Here is an 18944-nt window from a genome sequence, read left to right as displayed (position 1 = left end):
TTTTTTTTGAGTGTGTGTGTTAAAGGAGGATTGGCTTTTGGCAGGCTGGTAGTGGTGTACCTCCCACCCCCAAAGTTCCAGCCCTGAAGTACGCCCTGGTGAATCAGAGCTGTCTGAGATTTGGAGCCTGCCTTCTTGAGTTTTGTGTCATGGTCTGGGAAAATCTACAAATGGAACAGGCCTTAGCCAGTGACTCGGTTACCAGCAGGCAGGGTCCTTGCTATATTTGTGAGGAGGAGCTGTTGTTTTTCATTCCCCTCAAGCCTTGAGGTCACCAAAAGGGAGAAGAGACATGGGGGGTGAGGGGGGAATTGGCTGTAAATTCCTGCGTCCAGGGCTGTGTCGCATCTCCCTGGGAAGGCTGACAGCCTGTGGAGAGGGGGACGGGGCTGAGGCTGGTCCGCCAGGTAAGGCATGCAGATCAACCACTGTGTCCTCATTGGAAACGCCTACAATTGGACACTTGGCTCTGTTCCGCATATTGCCTCTGAGAAGTGCTTCCCAGAGGCTTTGGTCAGCAAATAATTGCACCGAGCCTTCCTTATGCTCTTTAGCTTTTAGAAGCACTGATTCTGGTTACTCTTTATGCATTGGGGGGAGGGGGACGGTGTAATGTAAACCCTTCCTATCCAAAGGGTTTACGTTAAAATAATAATAGTAATAGTAATAGTAATAATAATATTAATAATAAAGCAAACATTCGGATAGTTTTTATTTATTTATTTATTTATTTATTTACTTACTTACTTACTTACTTACTTACTTTAAATTGATCTTTATTGTTGAAAATATTACAGATCCCCCCATTAATCCCCTCTACCCTGCTCTCACACACCCTCCCCCAAGGCCTTCCCCATACTATTGTAGGTCCATGGGCTATTCATATATATGCATATGCATCATTGGTTAATCTCTTCCCGCCCCCACCTTCCCTCTGAAATACTTCAGTCTGTTGAGAAGGGTTTTCTTATTATCCCCATTTTGCAGATGAGAAAACTGAGGCTTCGGGAGATTAAGTAACCAATCCAAAGCCTCACTGCTAGTAAATGGCAAAGCCAGGATGCAAACCCAGAGCTGTCTGTATCCACCTTTAATTACCGGACTAGTCTTTCTCTGACACCTTTTTGAAATTTACAGTTTCTTACAGATCTTATTACCTCTTCTTTATTCTCCTGCATCATTTAGGGAGGAGGGAGCTTCCCTCCAGCAGAGTGAGAAGAGGGAGAAGTCTTGGAAAAATAAGTCAGTGATGAATTTATTTTGAAAAATGAGGGTTTGTGAGGGAAGTGTTGAGCTGGCCTGCAGAGAGGGAGGCTATTCCGGGCCTCGCATGTGTTTCAGAAGAATGCGTGGAAACGAGGGGGAGAAACAGAAAGTAAACCAGGACAGGGCAGGTTCCAACGGAAGGAATTGTTACCATCAGCAAAGAAAGGGGAAGCTCTACCTTCTGAAGTGGCGTGTTAATGATTAGCGCTCTGCAAACGTTTCAGAGCTCACATGCCCTCAGCGGTATGCAGAAATCCCTCGTTTGGGGGGAGCTTTGCTTTCCAAAGAACAAAACCATGACATTTAATTCCGAGTTTCTGCATGGACTGGATGAAATCACGACTGGAAAAACAAGAATGGCGGTGCATGTTAATTATTTCAGGAACTCCTAGAGGGTGCAAATAAACCACCTGCCATCCAAGGAGACACTGCGAGCCTTCTCTCCTAGCTGCCCCAGACCCCTGTTCCCTTCCTCTCCCCTTTTTTCTGTCTTGATTGAAGATCCCACATCCCCTGTGTTTCTCTGAAGGAAAAAAAAAAATGCATAAAGCAGATTTTTGTAAAGCAAACTGTCTCTTCCCAGAAGCCCACAGGTTCCTTCCTGTGCTTCTCTGACCTTCCTATGGAATTGATCTTTGATTGGCAGCCTGCCTCCTAACACGTTAGCCTTTCTGCCACCAGCATTTGAAAAGCCAGGATATTTTTTTGTCTGATCTTTAACCAAACTCTTAAATACCCAGGATTTCCCTCTTCAAAAGAACCATTTTGCAGGCAGAAGAATCCTTTTAAAAGTGAACTGTAGTCCACTTTGTAGGTTCTCTCCCCTTTTTTCATCCCTAAAAGGAGGGATCTTTGTTCCTGCCCTCCTCTCCCCGCCCCCCCCTACACAGACTAACAGTCTCTGGTTCTAATATAGCAAGTTTTGTAATGATTTGTCCTTGGCAGATTAGCATGCTGACACGTCACAACCACTCTCTGAGAGTTCCCACTTTGCCCCAGTGAGTAGAACTACATGCTCCACCATCCTTCTGCTCGTGGCCAGCAGCCTCAAGTCCCACAGTATCTGTGCCTTGGCACAGGGAGCCGACATTGTTTGCATAGCGTACATTCCTGGACAACTAAACTAACCAATTTAACCTTCAGAGCATCCCCATCGGTTTGTGGGTGTTTGTTCCGGGGAGAGGGGGGGAAACGGTGGCTCCCATGGTTCACACATGATGCTACCCACACACGCACACGGCATTCCAAATCTCTAGTGATCAGCTGAAGATTGCATTGCTAAAATTCACAAGGGAAATCAAGTATTTAAGGTACTTCAGTGTTTCTGTCCAAAAGCCCATAGCTTCTTATAACACTTCCCACTCACCCCACTCCCATTATATGAGAACTTTTTAAAAAATAGCCCCCATGTCATGTGAAATTAATCTTCATTCATTAAGATGCTGTAATAGCACATCTTTCTTGAAATGCATTCTGATTATGGAGACTTTAAAATTCTTATCTCAAAGACCAAGTCTTGGACCACCCAACACTCAGAAAATTCTTAATGCTTTTAAAGCTGCCCATTAGGAGTTGGTTCCAGAAACGACATCAGGAAAGATATGAGTAGGTTGAAACTTACCAGTTTCTCTTCCATTTTGAGTAAGTTTTAGCCCCTGGCTCTTCCCTCTCCCCCTTGCCCCCAAAATAAAACTTTTAAAATATGCTATTTGTTTTAGGGATGTCTAGCTGCCTTTTGCTTTCAAACTGGAAGTTAAGCCTTCTGCATCATCATCATCACCCACCTTCCTTTTATCTCCTTTCACCTTTCCCCACATTCAAAGAGAACAAATGTTTTAGAACCTTGACATCAAAATAAAATTGCAACCTCCCGGGATTGCTTACCGGTACATAATTTAAAAATCAAAACACCAACTGGTGGGTTTCAGCCAAACTCCCTATTTTTAGAACAAGCCTTTAAAAATTGCAGATTTTATTTTAGGCCACACAGATGAACAGTGATGGGGGAGGCTCCTGGGCATGTCTCCATCCCTCCGCACAGAGCTGGTGTGGCCACCTCCTGGCCTGGGTAGCTGCCTCCCTCCAGTTGCTTTTTCCAGCACAGCGACGTCTGAGCCTCTGACGGATTGGTAACTGGGAAGAAAGGGTATTGCAGGCTTCATTTTAAAAAGAAAAGAAAAACCCCCAAAAGTGTAGTTCCTTTCAGTTCTAGTGAATTTGAGTGCTCATTGAGCTTGGGGGCAAAGTGGGGACTACATTTTTAATTAAGAATGGAGGAGAAAAGTTGTCTTCTGTTTCTTACAAGAGTCAACTTAATTATGCCTTTGTCAGCAGGTAGTTTATAGGGGAGTCGATTTTAAAAAAGGCAAAGGCTCTGGCCTTTAATTATCTCAGTTGGTATTCAGCTCTGGAAAGTTGGTGTACCTGCTGAGTATGTTAATTTAACCACTTTATAGTATCTGAACTCGCCATTCCCCACCCAAACCACCTCCCCAGAGAAAAGAATTTAGAGGAGGCGGGTAATACAGAAGAACTTTATACCTGCATATCTTCCCTTCTGTTTCTCAGTACGTTGGACATTAATTAAAATCTTTAGGTCAGGGTGGTTTTGTTTTTTTTGTTTTTGTTGTTGGGGGGGGGGGGGTGGTGGCTCCTTATGCAACTTCAAAGTCATTTATTCATTGGTTCGCGTATTCCTACTTCCCACAAATTCAATCAATAGATTTTTCTTAAGTACTTACTTTTTTATCAAGTGCAGGAATATAGACAGAGATGCCCTGCCTTTGAGGACCTTAGATTCTAGGAGGACAGAAAGACAAATAAGACTGTGCTAAGATTTACTAAGTGCACACCTGTTACCCAGAAACGGGAGATGCTCATACAGATCTGTCTCTGCCAAGGGTTTCTCAGATGCGCTTCCTTATTTGCCCCAAACCCTGTGAGATTGGGGGGGGGGGGCATTTTCTTCAGTTTAGAGAATAGGAGGAAATAGAAATTCAAAGAAATGAAGCCATTTGTCGAAAGTTACAAAATTCCTGTGGAGCCAGAACTCAGGGCACTTGGACCCCATGTCTGTCTGTCCTCTCCTTCCCTGTGCCATGCCACCTGGTCACGCTGCCACCTGGCAGCTTTTAACGTGGGAGGAACCGAGGCCCAGACAATGAAATGCCTTCTCCAAGTCACGCAGCTAATTCACATTGGATCTGGGACTAACGCCCGGGACTTGGTTCGTAGTGTATTCTTCAGTTCAGCAGTTCAGAGCGAAGCCTCCTGGGTCCCACGGCCAGTGCTTGCTGTGTTGGCCTCTGTGGGAGCTGATTAGATGCATTTTCCATTGATAATGTATCCATTAACGCTTGGTTTGTCAGCTGCCTGTAAAAGCCTCTGTGAGACAGAGTTTGTATTTATTTCACAAACACGTATGTGCGTAAGCAGTTTACAAATATTCACTTATGCGTTCCTCAATACAACCTGAGAGGAAAGGTACTATTATATTCCTACCTTATGGGCGAGGAAGGAGGCACAGAGAACATGAGGGATTGGCCCTCAGTCACACAACTGGTAAGTGGCTGAGCTGGTCCAGCCCGGGCACCACGCTGGCTGGTGTTTTAAATGGGCTGACATAAGCCCTTGGTGATACGCGAGGAGGGAGGATTTGAAGCTAGAGAGGCCCGGGTTCAAAAGGCCCCTTCCTAGGTGTGTGATTTGGCACAAATGATTGAAGTTCTCTGGGCCTTACTCTTCCCATCTCTAACACGGGCCCAATGCACATGTTGTAGGGTTACAGTGAGGAGGATGAAATGGATAGCATTTACATAGCCCGTCACAAAGACACCTGCGTCCTCCTAGCAGCTCCGTGGCTATACATTCTTGATTCTGGACCCGTTCTTGTTCCTATCTGTTTACATTAAGATATGTGGGCTCTCTCCAGAGACTACAAATTGGCACCCCTTCTCATGAATGTTCTTTATATACTGAAAGTCAGTGATTTAGAGAGGTGCCCGATGGTGTGGGACACAGCTAAGAGGAAACACCACCCACCAATAGCCTCTGTCTTTCCTCGGACTCCCCGAGAGTCGCAGCTCGGGCTTGGGCTCACTTACAGCAAGCAGTCGGGAGTCGCACATCTCTGCTGCTGAGCCTGGAACCATCTTGCTTAGAAGGCAACTGAGAGACCAGCGTCTAAAAGCAAAGGTTTGGAGTCAGTCTACTGATCCCAGCACTGATTTGCTAGCTCCAATTTACTTAATTTTTTCACGCCTTACTTTGAAGTGGGGATGATAGGGTTAGTGTGAAGATAGATAAAGTGGTCCTTGCATAGCCCTTAGCACAGTGCCTGCTATATAGTAAGAACCCAGTAAATACTGTTTCTTATTGTCAGCATTATCATCATTCTAAAGCAATGCCTTTGAGAATTCTCTTTCTCTCTTCCTCTCCCCATCTCTCTCCTTCCTTTTCTTTCTCCCTCCCTCCTTCTGTCTCTCCCACCCCTCTCTCACATACCCAAAGTGGCTTATTATTATTATATTCGTTTATATTATTATTATTAAGATTGACCATTTTCAATAGTCTACATATCAGTCCCATTTTCTCCATCTTCAGAAAATTATTTAGCATCCGACTGATGTTCCCAAGTCTCTTAGGGACCAATCCCTTTGAAAAAAAAGCTTGATGGAAAACAGGGGGTTCAATGGAAAGTAACCTCACAGGGAGATCTGATCATAAATTCCTAACTAGGCACCTCACGGTGGGTAGTCACACCCCGGGCATATAAAGTCTTTAGTAAAAGGTTTATCGCCGCCTTAAGCAAGCCCAGTGTTTCTGTGCATCAGGTTAGCACACCTATGAAATACACCGTAACCACCCCCAGGAGAGCCACCATCTTGACTGGCCTGCAAGTTGATTCCTCCCACCTTCATGAAGTCTTCCTGGCAGGTCTCCTTCATCTCACATGCATAAAAGAAACTGCAAACGGTTACTCTCTGACACATTTTTCTCAGTCTGTTGAGGTCTCACTTCCAGGTGTATCCTGTTTGGCTCAAACAAATTTTTATAAAAATTCTCTACAGATTTGGACATTTCTGACACAGACATGCCCTGCCTCATAACTTAGCTCCTGTTTCCAGAGACAAAAAGACTCCGTTTACTGATGAGCAGAAATATAGAAATAGCTTAAGCATTACAGCAGCCTTTATTACTCGCCCTTTTGAGTTTGCTGAAGCTTTAAAAATATATGTCAAATTTAAATAGGGCTTCTTTGTGCATGTGGGACAAGGTTAAGGAGCAAATTTACACGAAGGCAGGCGAGTAAACCTAAACTGTCCGCTTACCGTGGGGCCTCACCCACTGTGCAAAGGGTCCTCCTCTCCAAAAGGCCTCCTCCTTATCTAATCCGGCCCTATCTAGGTTTCACTGCTGTTCTGTTGCTTTAGGCCAGTGATGGCGAACCTTTTGAGCTTGGCGTGTCAGCATTTTGAAAAACCCTAACTTAACTCTGGTGCCGTGTCACACATAGAAATTTTTTGATATTTGCAACCATAGTAAAGCAAAGATTTATATTTTTGATATTTATTTTATATATTTAAATGCCATTTAACAAAGAAAAATCAACCAAAAAAATGAGTTCGCGTGTCACCTCTGACACGCGTGTCATAGGTTCGCCATCACTGCTTTAGGCTGTATCTGCAGCAAATACAAGAAACATCAGTGCCATGGAATTAGGTGCAGTTTTTATTACTTACTAACAAGCATGCGTTGCATTTTGTTTCATTTAACTGGGCTGTGATGTTGTTTTGCCTACCCCGGGCTGACAATGGCAAGAAGAACCTTGCTTCTGCTTCGGGTACAAGGTACAATACGTACTAAACCTCGATGCTGAGAATCCAAGATTTAAATTCCTAAAATACTAGAGGGCATTTTGTTTTCACCCAGCTTCCCACTCCTTCCTTACTTCAGATTCCGGGAAGGTGACTTGGTGATAACGCTCCACCCAGAGACACTATTGTTAGCAAACCCAGTGTTACTGAGAGTTTTATAATAAGCAATCAGAGACTTTTGTTCCTGTATCTTTACTCTTCTAATGAGTAAAACACCAGTATTATACATGCCATCATCAGAATATTTATGGTACCAACTTGCCATCTAATACATGTTTATTGTTTTTCTTTAAATCTATTTCAAGTGAACCCATTTGTTAATTTAGCCATTTCTCAAACAATGCCATCCTTAAAACCATTGGTCTAGTATGTCATTATCGTCTCCTAATAAACATTAAGATAAACATTAGTTATTATTAAAATAAAGAATGTATGACTGTGTACTAGTACCACCAAAAGTCACTGTCTGTTCCAAAGACTGGAAAATCGCATTTTGATGCAGAGACCCATCAGAGGGTATAATTTGCTGTTTCTTTTTTGAGGTAATATGTGTCATTTTGAACACACTGTTCTGCACTAGTTTTCTTCATCTTCTTTGGACTCTACCTATCATTTGGGCCCCACTGACCATTCTTTGTATTCCTCTGTTGAGATAATAGTCACGTTTGGACTCTACCTATCATTTGGGCCCCACTGACCATTTGTATTCCTCTGTTGAGATAATAGTCACACTGACCTCAGAGAGCCACGGTGGGGATGGAAGCTCTGTGCTCGGTGCCTGGCACAGAGTGAGGGGCTGTCTCTCCTCTTTGCTCTGTGTGGGAGTTTGCGTCCCAGCTCAGTTCGTCAAATTCTTGGGATCAGAGAATTCCTGAATTCTTTCGTGAACATATTGTAATAGTGGCTTGTCTTCAGAAGATGCCCAGCACGTGTCTATGTAAATGATTAAACATGTGGTGGTTGTAGAAGGCGGGGAAATAGCAGAGACTGGGGTCGTGAGGATAACACGTATCTTGGTGGCAGTGTATTCATGCACGTTGCTGTGGATGAGTCCGTTTGGTGACTCCCTTCTTCAAGGCATTCCTGAAAGGCTATGGGAGACTCTCTCTGCCTAGTTCCCCCTCATTCATGCTGCCTCTAGGTGGAGAAGGAAAAAGAACTGAAATTCAGTCTCAGGAATTTGGGAGTTCTTTTATATATATATATTTGACTTAAAGAGGAAGGGAGAGGGAGAGAGAGATAGAAACATCACTGATGAGAGATAATCGTCCATCGGCTGCCTCCTGCATGCCCCTCACTGGGGATTGAGCCTGCACCCTGGGCATGTGCTCTGACCAGGAATCAAACCTTGACCTCCTGGTTCATAGGTCAACACTCAACCACTGAGCCACGCAGGTCAGGCAGGACTTTGAGGTTTTTAATACCTAAACTTATCATTGGTCCCATCACCTGCCTGAAACATTGGAACAACTTTCCCAAAGATGGCTTACCCTGGGGTCGTACTCGGATGCTCGAGGACCCAGGCCAGGACAGCAGAGCTGTGAGTGAGGCTGGTCCACCTGGGATCTGCAGCCTCAAGGGAGTGTGCCTCTGGAAAGAAGCCAGAAACCTGAACTTTTAAGTGAAAAAGCCCAATTTCTAAATGTTGGCTTCATTTGTTGTTGTTGTCTAAATAATTCTCTGCAGGCCAAGTAAAACAAGCCTGTAGGCCAGCTTCTAACCACCAGCTGCCAGTTTGTGACTTTTGACTTAGATTTTGCTTCCTTGATGGATTTTAGAGTTTGCCCTTAGACAGACATTTTCTCAATAATGTATTCCAATGTCAAACAGCTATTCTAATTGTTGTAAACTCTAAGCATGCTGGAATGGAGGAGTGATTTGTAACTTTGGTGGCCAGCTCCTCCAAAATCTGAGATTGCGCTCTTGGACCTAAAGCAGAGGCTGAAATTTGGTCCCTCTTTGCAAACAAAGGAAACAGGTGCCAGGTAACTTGGTAGGGACTTTGGTTTAGGATATGGTGAACTTTCTTCCAGGAACTTTAAGAACAGCTTGAAAGAAAAGTTCATGTTGGCTGCACTTGTCAATGACATTATACAAGAAGATCATGACCTTAAAGTCCAGGTGTGCAATCAGTCAGAATAGCCAGGAACTCTCATTTGTTTATTCTTCCCAAAGGCCAAAGAAGCTTTAAAAAGCAAACCAAAAAAATGTAAATTGTAAGAAATGCTTTTTAATTCTCAGAACTAATCTTTAAGAAGTATTTCTCTGTCTCCTTTCCCCACTATCTACACTAATAAAAGAGAAAGGAGCAAATTGACTGTACCTTCGCAACGCCCACCAGCCAATCAGGAGTGAGCATGCAAATTAACCCAACAAAGATGGCGGGTTAATTTGCATACAGAGGCGCCGAGCGGCCGGGGGCAGGGCCTCTGGGCAGCGTGGGAAGGCAGAAAGGCTGCTCCGACAGGAGCAAAGGTGGTGCCAGCAGCCAGGGGAAGGAAGGCCCATTCTTGCATGAATTTTTGTGCATTGGGCCTCTAGTATATTTTATAAAAATGAACTGAGGTCAAATTAGCTAAGCTATATGATTAATGCATGACTTACATACCCAAGTTGAAGTGGAAATAAACAACATGGAGATGTATTTGAAGGAGTCATTTGTTTAAAAAAAATTTTCTTTTAAAAACTAGTGGATGGCCCGGCTGGTGTGGCTTAATGGTAGAGCATAGACCCATGAACTAGGAGATCATGATTTGATTCCCGGTCAGGGCACATGTCCAGTTGCGGGCTTAATCCCTAGTAGGGGGCATGCAGGAGGCAGCTGATCAATGATTCGCTCTCATCATTGATGTTTCTATCTCTCTCTCCCCTCTCCCTTCCTCTTCTGAAATGAATAAAAAGACATATATTTTTAAATAATCACAAGAAAATCATCATTTGGAAAAAAAAAAGAGCTAGTGGATGAAAGTATAAAACAGGTGATTTCCTATTTATTCATGGACTACTATTTAGGTTATAGATGAGGTGGACTTCTGAGTGAAGTCAGGAGCTTTCTTGACTCTAGTTCAGAGGTTGGCACACTTCTCTCTGAGAGCCAGCTGGTAACTACTATAGGCTGTTTGGACCATACAGGCTCTGTCACAACTACTCAGTTCTGCCGGCAAAGTGGATAATACATAAGCAAGTGGGCATTCTATGTTTCAGTAAAACTTTATTTGCCAATAATATGACTGCAGACAGGTTTTGGCCTATAGGCTGTAACTTGCAGACCCTTGCTCTAAGTAGGTGAGAAAGAACTACAGAAGACTTAATTATATTTTTTTATGTGTTATATTCTTACTAGAGCCCCAGTGCATGAATTCGTGCACGGGTGGGGTCCCTTGGCCTGGCCGGCGATCAGGACCATCTCACCCAGTCCCACTTGGGGCCGGCCGGAAGGGGGAGCAGAAGGTTGGCTGTGGGAGCACACCGACCACCTAGCTGGCTGGGGGGGAGGGACCACGGAGATTGGCTGTGGGAGTACACTGACCTCCAGAGGGCAGCTCCTGCATTGAGCATCTGTCCCCTGGTGGTCAGTGCACATCAGAGTGATTGGTCCACAGATCGTTCGGTCAAATGGTCATAACGGTCGCTTAGGCTTTTATATATACAGTGGGGCCTTGACTTATGAGTTTAATTCGTTCCGTGACAGAGCTTGTAACTCAAATTACTCGTATGTCAAATCATAAAGTGAACGAGTGAGACACGTGATGCTGGGCTGATGTTGTGGCATTCACTGTGATGTTCGCTGCGCCATCTAGCGGTGGGGTATCTGAAGCTGGCTCGTAACCCGAATTTTAGCTCGCAACTCAAAGCAAAAAGTCGGCCAAGAAACGGCTCGTATCTCGAAAAACTCGTTAGTCCGGACACTCGTAAGTCAAGGCCCCACTGTATATAGGTTTTTCTCACTCAAAACAATAATAACAAAAGAATATTTATAGTCCTATTTAGCAAATTAACTTTGCTTTCTATGTTCTGACCACTCTGTCTATTTGCATGTATAATTTTTATGTAGCTTAGAATAGCATGGGTAAAACTATTTTATTTAATGTAATAACTTAAATATTTTAATATAGCAGTACAACCTCCATAACATATACTTTCAGTGGCATAGGATTCTCCATCTGGCTGACATGCTGTAATTTATCCATTTCTACATGTTGTAAATTTTTATTTTCTTCATTTTAAATATTTTAATCAATATGCCACAGTGAATATCTCTATACATATGCCTTTTACTGTGGATTATTTCCTAAGGATAAATACCCTGGGTTGGGATTATTGGTTCAAAAGATATGAACGTTTTTTTGCCCAGCCTAGTGGCTCAATGGTTGAGCATCGACCTATGAGCCAGGAGGTCACAGTTTGATTCCTGGGCACATGCCTGAGTTGTGGGCTCAACCCCCAGTAGGGGGCGTGAAGGAGACAGCCAATCAATGATTCTCTCTCATCATTGATATTTCTATCTCTCTCTCTCCCTCTTCAAAATCAATAAAAATATATATATATTTTTTAAATATATTTCTTTATTGATTTCAGAGAGGAAGGGAGAAGGAGAGAGAGAGAGAAACATCAACGATGAGAGAGAATCACCGATCGGCCGCCTCCTGCACACCCCCCACCGGGGATCGAACCCACAACCCAGGCACGTGCCCCTGGCCGGAATCGAACCTGGGACCCATCGGTCCGCAGGCCGACGCTCTATCCACTGACCCAAGCCAGCCAGGGCAATAAAAATATATTTTTAAAAAATATATGAACATTTTTTTCTCTTTGAAAAGTATTGGAAAGTGGTTTTAAAAGAGTTGTGACTATGGACAAGCCCACAGCAGTTTGGTTTCACAGGGGTCTTCTTGGCCACATTAGACTCAGATTAAGCATGTCCTTTGGTCTCTGAATATGTGGCCTCACTGTGTCTGTTCAAGCCCAGCTCTGGTTTGCTCTAGCCTGCCGGAGTGGAAACACACTTCCCTCCCTCACCCCCGGGGCTCATCTGCCTCAGTAATGGGAGGGTCATGAGGAGTAAATCTCTAACTTTCCAAGTAGACAACTCTGAAGCAGGCTCTTCCTTTGAAGTCATAGGCCTTGAACACCATTTTCAAAAGGCCAGCCCTGGTGCCCTGGGCCAGCCAGAGCCCCTCTGCTCTGAGATTACCTGGCATGGAGCACACATGCCCATACAACACCCATAACAAGTTTTATCACCTTTATAAGGTTGGCCTTGCCTCCCTGCCGTATCCCTGGAGCTTCACGTGGGGCCTGGCACACAATAGGTGTCCAGTAAACTTAGGTTGTATTGCGATCTTGCCCCTGCATGGAAAAGCTGCCGGGCGTTGGTAGTCAGTGGATACAAAGAAGGTTGTAAGGACTCGCTCTGTTCTCCAGCAGAGACTGGAGTTAAGGTGGTCTTCTGAGCCTGGAACTGGTGAAAAGCCAAACACAATGGAAGAGATGGTATTCCTGGGGCAGCGGCAGACAGAAAACACGTAGAATATGTCAAGGAGTGATCCATGTTCAGAAGGAAATTGAAGCAAAGTTAGAGGAAACGAAGTGACAGGTAAGGTAGGGTGATGGCTCTTTCAGGCAGGGCAATCAAGAAAGGCCTTCCTGAGAAGGTGATGTGAGCAGAAAACTGAGAAAACAAAGAGGGTAACCCATGCACATATCTAAGAAAAGAGCATTCCAGACAGGGGAACAGCATATGCTAAGGCCCTGTGGCGGGAGTAGGCCTTGTACATTTATGGGAAAGCTAGTAGACCACAAGAATTAGGAGAGTGGGAGACAAGACTGGAGTAGTGGCCACAGGCCAGATCTAAGGTCTCATAAGCCATGTAAAGAACTTGGAATTATTCTAGGAATGATGGGAAACCACTGAAGGATTTGAGAAAAAAAGAACAATGTGATCAGATTGGATTTAGAAAGCTTCCCTCCAGCTGCTGATTGTGAAATAAACTGTAGGGCAGAGGGAGAGAAATGGGAAAGGCCAACTAAAAGGCCATCGCAGGAGTCTAGGAGCGAGATGAGGGTGGCCTGGACCACGCTGGGAGCAGGGAGTTGCTATATAGAAGCCTTGGTTCAGGATGTGTTTTTGTAGGTGGTGCCAGCAGAGCTACCTCTGGGGTTAAGAGGAAGAAAGGAGTCAAAATGACTCCAAGTATGTGGGGCCTGAGCATTTGGGCGTGTGGTGTTGCCATTTTAGAAATGGGGAATGCCAAGGGAGGAAAGATTTTGGCCGACATGGGGGGAAGAATTGGAGGTGGTTTACACATGTTAAGTTTGAGGTGTGTTTTATTTTTTATTTTAATTGTTTAAAATATGGAACGTTTCACGAATTTGCATGTCATCCTTGCACAGGGGCCATGCCAGTTTTCTCTGTATCCTTCCAATTTTAGTATATGTGCTGCCGAAGTGAGCACTGAAGTGAGGTGTGTTTTAGAGACAGCCAAGTGGAGATGTTAAGCAGGCGGGTGGATATTAGAAGCCAGAGCTCCAAGGGGAGGTCGAGGCTGGAGGTAACCAGAGAGAGGGCTCAGGATCATGGGAAAGACTTGGCGTGGACCAGAGCGAGCGCTGTGTGGACAGTGACCACGCTGGTGGTATTCACCTCTGTGTGCCCAGCACGACTGTTTGGTCTGTGTCTGATGTGTCAAATAGTCTGTGGCTATTCAGCTGTTGCATGATGAATGTGGTTTAGTGCAAAACAAAAATCACTAACTGAAAAGTGGCTTTATTATTCCAAACAAAAAATAGAAACCTGGTATGTAGTTTCTTAAGAAATGATTGGCATATGATAAAATCAGAGCTTGAAGCCATTTAATGGAAAAGTTCAAAGTGTGTGGACAGAGGGTGGTAAGGGGAGCAGACGGGGTATTGCCAAGGCTGAGAGAACGTTCCTAGGGGCCGCACATCGACTGTAACCTGAATAAGTAAGGCCTTGAACGTCAGCGCTCTTGTTCAAGTATATGGAGATGTTGCCGTTAATAAAATAAAAGAGAACAACATTTCTGTTAATATTTTGTCATTGTGTATTTTTGTAACAGGAGGTTCCCAAAGAACAACTGTCTTTGGAGGGCAGAGAGTTTAGTGAGGGTTTGTACATTCAGAGGAATCTTCATAAGGAAATGGGTGACAAACATGGATCTAATCCGGCCCCTTGCTCTATGATACAGAAAGGGAAGGGGAGCGGGATTAAGGGAATTGCTTAATTATGCAGCTAATTAACGATTGGGCTTGAAATGACCCTAGGTCTCCTTAACCTGGGCCCAAAGCTCTTTCCACCACCCAGAGGCCTGTTCTGTCTTTCAGAACCAACTTTCTTCAGACCAATTAACAAGGCGTTGCCTTAGCACAGAAACCATTCATATTTGGCTGTGGAACTATTTTAGTGATTTATTTTTGCTAATGATTTAATATGAGAATTATAATTAAATTTTGCTTTTAGCTAATTTTGAAACCCATGTACAATTCCTGAAGCACATTCCATTTGACAATACAAAAGAAGGATCCCTGAAAGTGAGATTTTTAATTTTCAGTAGATAATTTGCCAGCACCTGTTCAGACCTTGGCCGTGCTAACTCACTCCTCCAAGCCTCAGTTTTTGCATCTGCAAACTGGGGAGTGAGCTGCTTACCCTCCAGGGTTATCGTGGACATTAGAAAGCACACACACACACATTTGATGCCTGCCCAGACAAGGCCTTGGGGAAAGAGATGAGACCATGTCATCTTACATATGAAGAAACTGAGGCTGATTGGAAGGGACCCAAAGAAACCATCCTGAGTCTAGCCTGGAGTCCAAGTCCCCTAGGTTTTAATTACCCGCCAACTCATTCCCTATCTCCCGATGTTCCTGGCTCCTGTCTTCCCCAGGCTCTGCTTGCCAGGAAGTTGGCGGTCCATTACCACACGGACCGTTTCCCTGGCAGAGAAGGTGGCCCCGTGAGAGGCCCCTGTCCCGGGGGCAGGCGTCAGGAGTCTGAGCCTGTGGGCTGCCTGCGCAAGTTTCGCTGAAGCTGCCCCAGTGGCTCCATTACTCACACATCCCTGCCACACTGCAGCTGGCCCTGGCCCAAGCACAAGTTCATTTACATAGTTGCACAACAGGAAGCTGGTCCAGCGCTAAGAGCCACTCTGGCCCACTGAGAGCAAATTGCCTCAGGTGCCCCGGGTGCTGGAGCCCTGGGCTGTCCCCTCAGCTTCCCCTTCTGCATCAGGGAGCAGCAGCCTTCTCCTGCAGCTGGGAGGAGGGCTTGACATTTTGACGTGTGTTGTTGTTGATGTTTTATGGGGGTTTTTTGGAGGGTGGGGAGTTGCTTTTATCAACTGTCACATGTTTGGCAGGCATGACCGGAAAGGGGGGTGGGGGCTGCTGCATCAGGCAGGAAGGGGGTGCCTTTTGTGGAGTCAGTTCCTGCACAGTTCTCCCACAGTGGCTGCAAGTGAAAAGGCAGATGCGTGAGTCACTCCGTAAGATGGAAACAGGAAGGCGTCCTGTTAATGCCAGGCCATTTTCAGTTCACGTATGAGAATCTATCCCCATAAAAAGTCAGCCGTGTGCAACTCCCTCCTTTCCCTGAGCGCGGTGGGTCCAGCACCTGGATCTGTCCCTCGGGGAGGAAGTCTCAGCTTGGGTTGGTGATCTGGAAATGGGCTCTGGTGTCCTCAGGCTGCTTCTGTTACTGAATCAGAAAACCTTCTTGGCCAAAGAAACTTTCTGTCTGAGCTACTTGTTAAAAATATTTCCCCTTGTTTCTCCGTCCCTTGGAATGGTAATGCAGTTTATGGTGTTTTAGAATTTTCTTTTTTGTCAACTTTTTCATGTTATTCTGACAGGAACTGTCAGCAAAGATCGCTCCAGAGTGTTAATATTTACCGGGATTCTCTGCTTCTTTTAATGAATTCTCATAATTCCTTTGTTCTTAAATTGTTCAGGATTCTTGATAATCATTATTATATCTCCCATTTATTGAATGCTTAGAGCCAAGCACCGTTTTAAGAACTTCACATGTGCACTTAATTCTCACAACAGCTCCCTGAGGTACAGGGACTATTGTTGTTCCCATTTTGCAGATGAAGAGATTGAGTCTCAGGTTAAGCAATTTCCAAAGTTACAAAATGAGTTAAATGGCAAGAGCCAAAACTTAAGCCCTGCTCCCAACCACTCCCTTTGCCCACATTTACTCAATGTGTGGCCAGCAGAGCACTGTTCTCACAAGCTGTTTCTAGAAAAACGTATCTGTGTTCAAATAATTGGGGGAAATGCTACAAGCCATATGCCTGTTGCAGTAAGTGCATCTTAATGCAAAAAGACCTTGAGAAGCCTTGCATGGAGGAAGCCCACTATCTTTGTTTGAACTAGGGCTTTCCAAAATACATGTGCCATGGGACTGTTTTTCCACGCACAGTACACCTAGTCAGTCGTAATGCGTCTTGAGAAAAACCACACTAGCATAAGAAGGCATGTAACCTGTTGCTTAAGTGTGTGGGCTTTGGAGCCAAAGACCCTGGATTTAAACCCTCTATCTGCTACTACCTAGGTAAATTATTTAGCTTCCACTGCCTCACTTTCCCCATCCGTGTAATGGGGAACTATAACGGCGCTCTCCCACGGGGAGAACTGTATTGGTCAGTGTGTCTGAAGCACCTAGAAGAGCGTCGTGCACATAGAGAAGTGCTGGGAATCAAAACATTGGCTACCGCTTGGGTCTGGCCACAACCAAAATGCTGTTTCACGGTGTTCAGTAAACATCGCAGAGGAAGCTTGCCCTCCCTCGGACTTAAGGGCAGAGACCTGCTCTTTTCCGTGGTGTTCTCTGTAGCTGCTCTGGATTCTTTCGGCCTCTCACCATCTGGTTGGTCCAGATAGCAGCTCAGACCTGGGCTCGGTCTCTGCCCTGGAGTCAGGATTAGCTTACTCTCCTCCTGGGACAGGGGATAGCTATCAGGGTTAGCCACACGCGTGTGGGTGGCCCAGGCAGAGTCTGCAGAGAGAATGTGCTGGTGAGAAAGGAACTCAAGTTCCCTATGTTTAAACAAAGCAGCTGCCCTTGCAAACCGTGGGCCCCTGGATTTCCAGAAGGGGAAACAGTTGCAAAGCATTGTACTTCCACTGAACTTGCCTCTCCCCCTTATCACCTGCCACTGTCCAGAACAGATCCTCCCAGGGGAGTGGGCGCTGGGGGAGGAGCCTTGCAGCTCTGCAGGCTCAGCTTCCAGGTACTACTGGTGTCTCAGCACCCAGCCGGCCTGAACCACCTCTTGGAAAGTCCTGCAACAGGCAGATATCACTTGTGTGGTCTTGCTCCTCCCCTCCCTGCATGGTCTGAGGTTGGTCTGGCAAAGACTCCCAGGATGATTGGGGGGAAAGAGAGCAGTTGCAGGAATTAACTAATTTTTAAAATGAATCCTACATAATTATATTACCTTTGTGTGTTTTATTCTATAAATGTTAAATGTCTCAAGATAAAAATTTAAAATTAGAAAAATGCGCCAACCCCCTGTAAGAGCAAAGCTGGTTGCTCATGATATATTTATTGTTAGGTGAAAAATGAAATTTGCAGAACTATATGTAAATATGATCATGTTTATTTTAAAAAACCACATACACATGTATGATGTATGTGTTTGCGACGGCCAAAAGAAGGGGTGGGAGGAAGGAAAAAGACTATGGACAGTAGTTACCCCCTTGGAGTGGAACCAGAAGGGAAGAGCTTCTATTCTAGACACATGCAATATAGTTGGAATTTTTTTCAGCATATTCCTATTGTTATTTTTTAAAAAGAAAATAATAAAAGGCTAACACCCCGATCTAGCTCCAAAAATAGGGCTAGACTAAATAGTAGTGGCCAATAATGGGTGTTGCCTGACTGAGCTGGAGGCTTTGCAGGGAGAAGGAAGGAAACTCAGACCAGAAAACAGACCGGTTCTTGTCGCAGTCAGCACAGTGCACACTCAGCCTGACCTTGCAGTGTGCGGCTTTGGGCCTGTGCAGTTGCAAACGGTGCTACGTTTTGCTTTTGCTTTCCCAGGACTTCCCTCAGGGAAGCCACCCAGGCTGCTCCAATCCTCGGGGGTTCGGTTCTGCGTGTATTGCCCTTGGCCGTGATACAGCACTTTAATCACCCAGGCCCTGACCAAGCGGAGGGGCCCACCCTAAGCTCAAACACAAGTGGGAACAACTGTTGTGAGGGCAGTTGTTATCACTGGGTCACCTCTGAGGAGTCCTGGCTCCCGTGAAAGTTCCTCCCCCAAACCCTGGAGCCCTGCCAAGGCGGAAGAGATCAGAGAGTGTGAGGCGGAGTGGGGAAAGCCTGTCTGGAAGTGGGGAACTGGCGTTCTTTCCCAGTGCAGAGGGGCCTGGGCAAGGCGTCCGATTTCCTTCTGCCTCTGTTTTCTCATGCACTGGATGTACAAAGTAATTTAATTACAGGGTGATTCTGAGGAGTGATAATAGAAGTGGAAGAGCTTCAAAAGGGAAGAGGTGGTGATGTACAAAGAGAAACCGGCCCAGTGGACATTATTATTAACTAGTGGCCTGGTGCACAAAATTCGTGCACGGAGGGGGGGGTTCCCTCAGCCCAGCCTGCACCCTCTCCATTCGGGGACCCCTTGGGGGATGGATGTCCGACTGCCAGTTTAGGCCCGATGTCCGGCAGTCGGACATCCCTCTCGCAATCTGGAACCGCTGGCTCCTAACCACTCACCTGCCTGCCTGCCTGATCGCCCCTAACTGCCTCTGCCTGATCACCCCCAACTGCCCCCCTGC

The 18944-nt window shown here is 45.3% G+C and overlaps 1 protein-coding gene across 3 annotated transcripts in view; it reads left to right on the top strand.

Moving 5' to 3' along the window:
* Nucleotides 1-18944, top strand: part of GNG12 (guanine nucleotide binding protein (G protein), gamma 12) — a 69884-nt gene that overhangs the window by 24703 nt on the left and 26237 nt on the right. The window lies entirely within an intron of this gene.

The sequence above is a fragment of the Myotis brandtii genome, unplaced genomic scaffold (assembly GCF_000412655.1).
Source record: "Myotis brandtii unplaced genomic scaffold, ASM41265v1 scaffold26, whole genome shotgun sequence".
Lineage (NCBI taxonomy): Eukaryota > Metazoa > Chordata > Mammalia > Chiroptera > Vespertilionidae > Myotis > Myotis brandtii.
The sequence above is the reverse complement of the archived record's forward strand: the minus strand, read 5'-3'. Positions and strand labels throughout refer to the sequence as shown.